Below are 10,000 nucleotides of genomic sequence, written 5' to 3' on the forward strand. Positions count from 1 at the left end.
TGATTTACCAGTATCTGTAATCCGCAAATTTTGCATTTTTGTTAAGCAAATTGGATTAATTGGAAGATATCTTTTATATTCAGTAATATGATAAATGTGATTAGGAAAAGCTTTATTTAACATGTGTGCCATAAAATTTATATTCCTATTGTCATGTCATATGGCTATTATTTCAGGCATTTTAACTTATCCATGTAACTGATTTGTTTAAAATAAGCTTTTTATGTTTTAGATACATTTTTATTTATTTGATTGTTTTCACTTTATATGCATATATATACATATAAGTTGTTCCTAAATGTGTGTTTTTATTGTTATTTTTACAAGCTTATCTGGATATAATGTATCATTGATGGTAACCAATAGATGCATGAGCAGAAAAGCAAAAAGGAAGATAGAAATAACAATATTCACATTAAGTACTGTAAACTTGCAATATAATTCTTTGTTAATCTCATCAGCCTCAGCAGTGTGTTGCAGTCTATAGTATGAAGTAAATATTTAGCATGATTTTTAACCAAAGTAGGAAAGGAGATAGAAATTTTAACCTCTTACTGTGAGTACCAAAAAGAAAGGACCTCAGGGTTCATAATGAATCTAGAGTCGTCCATGGCCCAGTATCCCAAAGGGTGGAGACAGAATTCATAAGATCAGATGAAGACTCCCTAGAACAGACCCTCAAAGTCAGCACTCTGGCTAGATGTGGGAAGGTACCCAGGTCACCTAGAAGCAGTCTGGCATCAGTCTGGAAAACAAGAAACTGGTTTATGCAGTGATACTGAACAGGCATCATTGTACTCAAGAGGTTAAGTAGATTTTGTGTGTGTGCATGTGTTAGAGAGAGAGTAAGAGTATGAGTATGAATGAGTGTTGGTCCTGTACGAGTTAAAATGTTTGAATGTGTGTGTTCTACCATTCAATCATATATGTACAGTGCTCTTGGGAATTATTGTGTTTATATATTTATAATTTGTAAAATGTGAGACTCTTGTCTCTTATGTCTTATGTACCGGTGTAGATCTCTGTATGCAGATTTTGTGCATATATGCCTAGATACTTATGTACCTTGAATTTTCTTGTTGATATATTTACACATCTGCTGAGGTGTGATTCTTTTCCAGTTGTAGAGTAAAACCTTTAAAAGGAAGAAAGAAAATGAGCTTAGTAGATGTAAGTTAGCTTCCAAGCAAATTTCTCCTCAAATCTCTCTGAATATTTGTTGATTGATTGTGTATTTATTAATAGCTAATCCTAACAGTATGGGAAGAAATGTGTTCTGATGGTAAATACACAAGTGTAGTGATAAATTAAATGTGCTTGTTGATTTAACATTATTGATGTTTTGTCATTGATATTTATTGTGAAACATGTTACCCTGAGATGAGGTAGTGGTTGAAACAAAACAGGAAATTAAGTAATTGCTTTCTGTGTATTGGAACAAAAGAATGTTTAGCATTTTTGGCCTTGTTTACTAACTAGACTATATTTTTATTTAATTGAGTTTAGGGTCTCTATAGAATGCTTAATTTCACAATTAAAAGAAATATTTGACAATAATAGGTAATGGCAGTAAATACAAGCTCTGCATTGGCCACATAGCATATAGTATGACATCTGCTCAAGTGCTTACCTGCCGTAGTTAGATTAGTCTTTTATGACTTCTGATGCATATAGATTTGTTGCTAGTGCTCAGAGTAGAAAATTTTGTGTCACTTTTAGGAGGGGATGTGTACCCTCATTTCGTATCACAGTGCGAGATCCCCTTCACAAAGTCCCTCTTTCTAATGTGTACTTAGAATGTTACATGTTGTTTGTTATGAATAGATTGTAAGTCTTCATACTTCAATAACAGTACTTCAAAAGTTCAAAGTTTAGTAGTCTTGTAAAACAATGAGACAATCTAAATTGAATGATAAAACTAGTTAATCAATGCAGTGTTCTAGCACCTGCATTTACATCATTCAGGAATTTATTCAGTTTCTCTCTCTTTCTCTCTCCCTCCCCTTCCCACTCCCTCTTTCCCTCCCTTCTGCCTCCCTCTCTCCCTCCCTCTCCCTCTCTCCCTCCCTCTCCCTTCTCCCTCCCTCTCCCTGCTCCCTCCCTCTCCCTTCTCCCTCCCTCGCCCTTCTCCCTCCCCCTCCCCCTTCTCCCTCCCTCCCCCTTCCCCCTCCCTCTCTCCCTCCCTTCTGCCCTCCCCCCTGTTTCCCCTCCCTCTCTCCCTCCCTCCCCTTTCCCCTCCTTCTCTCCCTCCCTCCCCCTTCCCTGCCCTCTCTCCTTCCCTCCCCTTCTCCCCCTCCCTCTCTCGTTCCCTCCCCTTCTCCCCCTCCCTCTCTCCTTCCCTCCCCCTTCCCCCTCCCTCCCCCATCCCCTTCCTAATCACTCCCCCTCTACCTACCTCCCCCCCCCCCCTCTCTCTCTTTCTCTCTCTCTCTTTCTCCCTCCGTCTCTCTCTCTCTCTTTCTCTCTCTCTTTCTCTCTCTCTTTCTCTCTCTTTCTCTCTCTCTTTCTCTCTCTCTTACTCTCTCTCTTACTCTCTCTCTTACTCTCTCTCTTACTCTCTCTTTCTCTCTCTCTTTTTCTCTCTCTTTCAATCTCTCCTCTCTCTCTCTCTCTCTCTCTCTCTCTCTCTCTCTCTCTCTCTCTCTCTCTCTCTCTCTCTCTCTCTCTCTCTCTCTCTCATTCACAAAGAATTTGTTAATCTTCCATGTCATATGAGTGCAGTTTTGTTTTCTGCTTAAATATGTGTTTACTTAGTCATGAGTAACTGTTTTTGTTCATTGTTTTGAACATTGTACTTATTTAGAATGCCTCTTGAGAACTGCCAAGGATTTATTATCTTTATTTAGAATGTAATGAGTCGTTTAGTCATCAAGCTTTTAACTGTGAGGAATTGATTGTCTTAACAAAGGTTTAAGTTTTATTCTCTTGGGAAATAGTCAGTGCTATAAAATTTAGGTATGTTTATTAATTGTATTCATTTTTAACCTTGGAAGAAAACTACTGTGTCCCATTGAGAAATGATATTTGCTGATAGGGTTGCATAGAAAACTAGGACGTTGTGTTTAGAGTCAAATGTCTGCCATGTAGTACAAGTAAGTTATTATTTGTTTCATCTGTTTTGCTTTTATCTGAATTTTCACTGGAATTTTCTAAATATTATGTAGCAATTTGCCATAAAGGCCAATTTTTAGACTATATTTTAGTTTTATTAACCCTTACTTCTATAAACATGAGATAAAGAAAAATAAATTGAAATGAAAACTACTTGGAACAATACACATGAGCTTTTAAATTGTACATAATCTAAGTAATATTAATATAAGCTGCTTATACATAGTAACTTTAACCCATACACCAGAACTTTAGTCATACATTTTAAACTGAACAAGCAAAATAACTCAGTTGTGCAGTGATACTGAAAACTTAGCAGTCCATTGGGCAAAAAACAAATAGCCACATTTTCTTTAAAATATATTAATTGCAGGAGTGCAGTAAGCATCTACTGAATCTGCCCCCCCCCCTCCCTTACCCGTTGTTGTCGTGGGGGGCTTAGGAGACGGAGACCCAATGCAGGGATCTCCCCTGCTTAGGGCCCCTGCCCTAGACTCAACTAATTTTGAATGGCCTTTTCTCCCTCCAGATTTCTGTTTCCATCCCTTCTCCAACATTATCTACTATATACTTCCTAAGGTGTAAAAGCCGTGCTGAAAGGATGAAAGGCTGACCTTTTGCCAGTCCTGAACGGCCTGCGGGAACCATAGGCACGGTATTCCCCTGATCTAGTTGTGAAGCCCTTACCCCTTAAGGGACACTGAGGGGTGGACTTTATTTCCCCTACTTAATCAAGGCCACCCATGGCCAGTAATGAAGATGTAATACCTTTATTAGGGGCAATGAGGCTTGCCCCTTCATCAAATAGTCCCACCAATTCAAACTCTCCCGGCTCTCCGACCCCAGGCACTCCTTTGACCACGACTCCAAACACAAACTACTACCCACTCCTCAATGCCTACTAGTGCATTACCTACCCAAGCCGAGACGCAATCTCCAGAAGACATTCCAACCCTCCCAACTTATTCAAATTCATCAACTCTACCCCCACAACCAATATCAACTACAGCCCCAACACCGCCCCCTCTCCCTCGCCACACTATCTGCAACAGACTGACTAAACTACCGCACACTTACCTCCAGCTACCTTTACCTTTATTCCTCAGACACCAGCCTCCTCTTCCTCCCCTCATAAGAAAACCTTTGTCTCACAAAACTCCCCAACCAACTCCACTGCAGAAACTATGGAAGATATCCAAAGCTATATGCTTGAGACACAAAATTCCACAACTCATGCTCTCTCCACACTCGAAGTTACTGCCGATATCCATCCCCCTCCTGCTCATATTCCCCCTACACCCCTCCTTCCTACTCCCTCTCAACATAACCTAACCCCCTCAATTCCGCCTACTACCGATGTCCATCCTCCTGATATAACCGATATCAATCCTCCTCCTACTCATATTCCCTTCACACCCCTTCCGTCCTACTCCCTCCCAACACAACCCATCCTCCTCAACTCCAACTACTGCCGTTATCCATCCTCCCGAAACCAATCCTCCTCCTACTCAAAGTCCCCCTACAACACTTCCTCCTACTCCCTCCCAACCCAACTCACCCCCCTCAATTCCAACTACACGTACATTCTCCCTCCCTCCATGTCCTCTATCATTTCCACTCCCTCCTGGATTTACACGTGAAACCCTTATGTAATTCCCTTACTTAAGCCCACCATATAGCCCATTCACACATCAGCTCCCTTACCCATCTTTAACCTTTCAAGATTAACGCATAGCAACTATCACCCTTCACCCTTCCTTTAATATACTTTCCTATAGTGCTATATGACCTTAGATGTCTAGCACATTTATCTTGTTTTTTAACCATTAGCTATTAACCCTCTCCATCCTCTGGGCTGAGGTCGTAGAGCGTCCAAATTACTCTAGGTCCCGACACCGGTTCCATCGAGGAGGAAATAGAGCGTCACGGAGTGCCCAAGGACTCCCTCCTCCATGCTTGGATTTGTGGCAGGAGACACGACCCCCCCCCCCCTGTGTGCCAGGCGGAGAGCTAGGGCAAATGCTAGGAATAGACATCCCTCTGCGGCCCAAACCAAGTTATATAGAACTTGGCCAAAACTGCCGCTGCAACCATCTCAGAAGTGGTGTCAAGTTAAGGATAAGGCCGATATGCGAAGCTGAGGCTCGCCCGGGATATGATGGGAACCCGGTCTGTGACGACTAATGCCGACTCGATCAGCGTGTGTCAGCTAGTGCTGACGCGACAGAGCTTAGGTCTTACCCACCGTGGTGCCCAGCCACAGCGGTAATCTCCAGACGACAATTGCAATTTCTCGCGCAAGTTCTCTATAATTCGATTATATAGACCGTGGTCTGGAGTGGGTTGGACCTGAAAAACCTGGAGCCCCTATGCCTGCTCCTTGGAGTCCGCTACCAGAGGCTTGGTCCCGGGAGAAACGAACTCTGCATCAATAATGATGATAATAATAGTATTGGTAATGATAATAGTTATGATAAGTATGATATAACAAATAATTATAGTAGTAACAGTAGCAATAATGCGAATGATGATAATGATAATAATCATGATAATAATGACGATGGTGATGATGATAGACTAATAATAATGAGGGAAATAATAATGATGGTGGTAATGATAATTATAAATTATAGGATTACCACCACATTTATCATCATAATCATCATGCTATTATCATATCTAACATGTCAAGATGGACCACCCCTACCTTGGACCCCAGTCGTCGCTTCAACTAATTTTGCTTGGTCTCCCCCCCCCCCTTTTCCTGTTCCTTCTTTCCTTAATCCCCTATTTCTAAACATTCTTTCAGCTGTGCTGAACGGATGAAGGGCTGGCTTTGTGTCCGTCCTTAACAGCCTTCGTTTTTTCGTTTGCTCTTCCCTCCTCATCCTTTTCACTGCCATACTAACCTACAGCGCTCGAAACCTTTGACATATAACATATTTTGTCCTAATCATTACTCATTTTAACCCTTTTCGCCACACTTTATCATAGTGCTGGAGGCTTTGTCCCCAAACCTTTCGGTATCGTTATATTTTCAATACGGCGTTAATGACCTAGGCTGTTGACGCAGCAGAAAAAATCCATAAAAGATAAATCATGTGATGTTGACGGAGCTTAGAATCCCCTGGTGTTGGTGGTTTCGGGAAGCGCCCGATCGGGTTCCACAAGCGGCAGCGCAGGCGAGGGCGCGCGGCTGGAGCAAAGACATGCCCGCTCAAGGGAAGGCCCGGCAGGGGAGCCTGAGGTGGTGGCAATGCCCAAGCTTGAGCGTGTCTTGTGGTGGACTGATTAGAGATCAGGGTGTGAGCTTAGCCAGCCCTCAGCAAGCCGGGTGTGGTTATCTGGCCCTGCTATTTGGAGGGTGACTTTGAGGGAGCGGGAACCAGTCTCCTGATATTATTAATATCATTATTGTTACTATTACTATTGTATGACGGTTATTACCATTATCATTATTACTATAGTCATCACGATTATCCCTATTATTATCCCCATAATCTTTATCCTTATCAGTATTATTATTAAATCATTGTTATTATTATCATCGTTGTTATTATTATCATTATTATTATCCTTATTATTATCATTATTTTCATTATTATCATTATTTTCAATATTATCATTATTTTCATTATTATCATTATTTTCATTATTATCATTATCTTAATTATTTTCATTATTTTCATTAATATCATTATTTTCATTATTATCATTATCTTCATTATGATTATCATTATTGTTATTATCAATATTATTATCATTATCATTATTGCCATTGTAATTTTTCTCATTATATCTATTGCCATAATAATCATTGTCATTATTATCAGTCACTAGCATTAATATATTACAATTAGCATTAACATCATTATCAGCACAATTACTATTATCATTGTCAATATGGACAATAATAGTTATTCTTATTAGGAACATCATTATTAGTATCATTGTCATTATCATCACTTTATCGTTATAGTTATTATTATCATTATCATTATCACTGTTATTTATATTATTATCACAATCAGTATCTTATCATAATCATTAATACCACTATCACTAATATTGTTATTATTCTTAGTATCATTATTATTCTTATTAGTGTTATCATTGTTGTTATTATCATTATCATCACCATCAGTGTTAGTAGTACTAACATTAGTAGTGCTATAATATAATCATTGTTGTAATCATTATCATTATCATTATCATTACTGCCAGTACCAATAATCGTAGTATTTCTACCTTTATTACTTCCATCATCAATGTACATGATCAGCAGCCAATCCCTGAAGAGTGTTTCAAGAAGTGGCACTGCTGGAAGGGAGAAAGAAATACTTGCTGGATCTTTCTCCGTGCATTTCATATAAATTGATATGTGCATGTTTCCGAATCCCTCTCTACTCCGCTAAAAAAAAAAAAAAAAAAAAAAAAAAAAAAAAAAAAAAAACATGCAAATATATAAATGAGACACGTCCCTTTTCATCGATTTTTCCAACTTTTTGGGTGTTTGTCTCAAAAATTTATTTTCCTTATGCACGCAGTAATTTGTAAGTGCACCCCACAAAAATATTGGTGTTACTGCGTGCGGTCTCCTCCAAAATCAGATAAAAGAATATCCATTTGAGGTTGAGAGCAATCCAGGCGATAACTATTACTGTCGCTTCAAGTGGCAAGTATTTAGTCATCTATCACTCGCACGTAATTGGAGGATAAGAATACTTATTATTGAAATTTCGCTCTCTTTCCATGTTCTCTCTGGGTCTCTGAATCCCCGTCTCTATATCGCTAGCTGAAGTTCAGTATCTCTTTCTGTGTTAATCTGCATCTGTATATCTTTGTCTCCCATTCTCTGTATCTTTGTACTTCTATTTATTTCCACTGTAAATCCCTATTATTATACCTTATATCTCTAAATATCCACCCACTCAGCTCTCTATATATTTGTCTCTTTCTATATATCTAATCACCATGATATAAGTAAAATTTAGCGCGACATTCATTTCACGGTATCATTGCAATTAATTTCATAGTAGAGTCTCAGACAACGTAAATACTTTAGCTATAATCAGCAGCATTAGCCTTGATATTTGGAAATATTTCGATTCGCAGAGAACAGTCTTGAAACCTTTTCCGAACACCAACCCTTATTCAGCCCCTTCCTTACTCTTTCGTCCTCCATTCTCCCGTATAGGCTGCTCTCCCTCCAGGAAGCGCCCTGTTCTTTCTGGTCGTGGAGGCTCAGGAGGGAGAGAAAATACTCCGGGGCCCCATCACCTGGGTCCAAATGCTGGAGATGGACTTCTGGGGACTAAGATGGACTGGCCGCGATTTACAATCTAGTGACCCCAGAAGATCCTCCGTGGCACGATGTGGGCAATAGCTGGTCCCCATCACTATATGTACCAGAACCAGGCCTAGAAAGCCTATGGTGGGCAGCCCGGCCCCTCGGACATCGCGTCACTTTCCAGTAGATTCCCTCAGGGTAATGGTGGCGACCTTCCTAAGGGTCCCACACCCTTCAACCTCGGTCTAGCCTTTGGACCTTAAAGGCCCGGGGGCCATTTCCTGGCGACGGACTTCTAGGCTTAGGCATCAGTGCTACTGGCCTTTCAAGTGCATACCTTAGGGGGCCTAATCTCCGAGCTGGCCCTGGTGGCAGCTTCGTCCACAGATGGCCTTCTCTTTTTTAATGGACGTGTGCCTGAAGTTTAATACCCTGGGGGTATCTCGCACTGACCACCCCGCACACTCGGGCCCTGCGCACTCTGAGTCATTCCATTTCCTCTCAGCTTGAGGTAGTTTGCATGGACCTTCTGCATTTGCATCCTCTATGCATTTTTGCCTGTTTGTAGCACCCTATTATTCTCAGTAAGTGCCATTGATTAAACATTAAGATTTCAAGGTTTTCCGTTTCTCTTCGATGTTCCTTTACCCAACTTTCCCCAATTCCCCAGATATTTCTTTACATCCTGTTGCATTTCCTTCACTCCATTAATCAGAGACATACGACACTGCGTGAACTCGTGTAACTGAGATATAACGGATTTGATTGGAGAGCATTCTAAGACTATTTGATTAATTCGTTTCGTCTCAACAATAGAAAAAAATAGTGAGCCTCTTCATTTAAAAAAAATGCGCTGGTCCAAAATGGAAGTCCCATTACATTCCATTATATCCTTTCCACTTCATCGTTAAATCTTTGTTGTAACAGGTCGTACACAGTTCTTACATTCCGTACGTTTGTGATTTTACTTTTTGCTAGTTCCAACTTCAGCTTGTGATCATTAGTTCCATTCTTCTTACACCCGTTTTGATGGCAGGTAAGTACACCTGCACACTCGATTAATTGGGCATGAAGTACATGTTGCGTTCAGCCATCAAGAGGCAAGGCTAACACGTCGGAGGCACATCTCCCCAGACGTGGGTGTCTATTGGCTCAAAAGGGGCTGTCAACGCCGAGCCCTTTCCCCGAGGCCGCTCAGCAGGGTTCGAACTCGCCGCCGTCCCGTGATCAGCTGAGCGCGCACATACGGGGGGTGGGATGAAGGGGCGAGATCAGTTGCTGACGGCCGTATTTTTCAGCCTATATTCTGCGGCCGAATTATCGTCTCGTCGGCCCAATGAGTGCCGTGTGTGAGTTCGGGAAGTAATCCTTGGCCCAACCCAGGCGGGGCAGCCCTCGCAGGGGCGGCGCGGGGGCGCAGGGGCCGCTCGCCGCGCGCTGCGTCGCCTGGCAACTCAGCATGTAAACATCAGGAACAAAGACGAGCCCTCACCTGTCTGCTTATTTGGACTCGTTTTCTCGTTCACCCAAGGCAGCAGATATTTTTCCTCTCTCTAGGAAATGATATTAGCCAGACAGAAGGTGAGGACCGGTCGTTGC

At 41.3% G+C, this 10,000-nt stretch overlaps 1 protein-coding gene across 1 annotated transcript in view; it reads left to right on the forward strand.

Moving 5' to 3' along the window:
* Positions 1-9,741: 9,741 nt before the first annotated feature.
* LOC113801320 (calpain-D-like) overlaps positions 9,742-10,000 on the forward strand; it is a gene marked incomplete in the record, with an annotated part of 54,871 nt that continues 54,612 nt past the window's right edge. Inside the window, 1 exon segment of the mRNA XM_070120703.1 lies at positions 9,742-10,000. This exon segment is cut by the window's right edge and continues 85 nt beyond it.

Source organism: Penaeus vannamei, chromosome 4, assembly GCF_042767895.1.
Source record: "Penaeus vannamei isolate JL-2024 chromosome 4, ASM4276789v1, whole genome shotgun sequence".
NCBI lineage: Eukaryota > Metazoa > Arthropoda > Malacostraca > Decapoda > Penaeidae > Penaeus > Penaeus vannamei.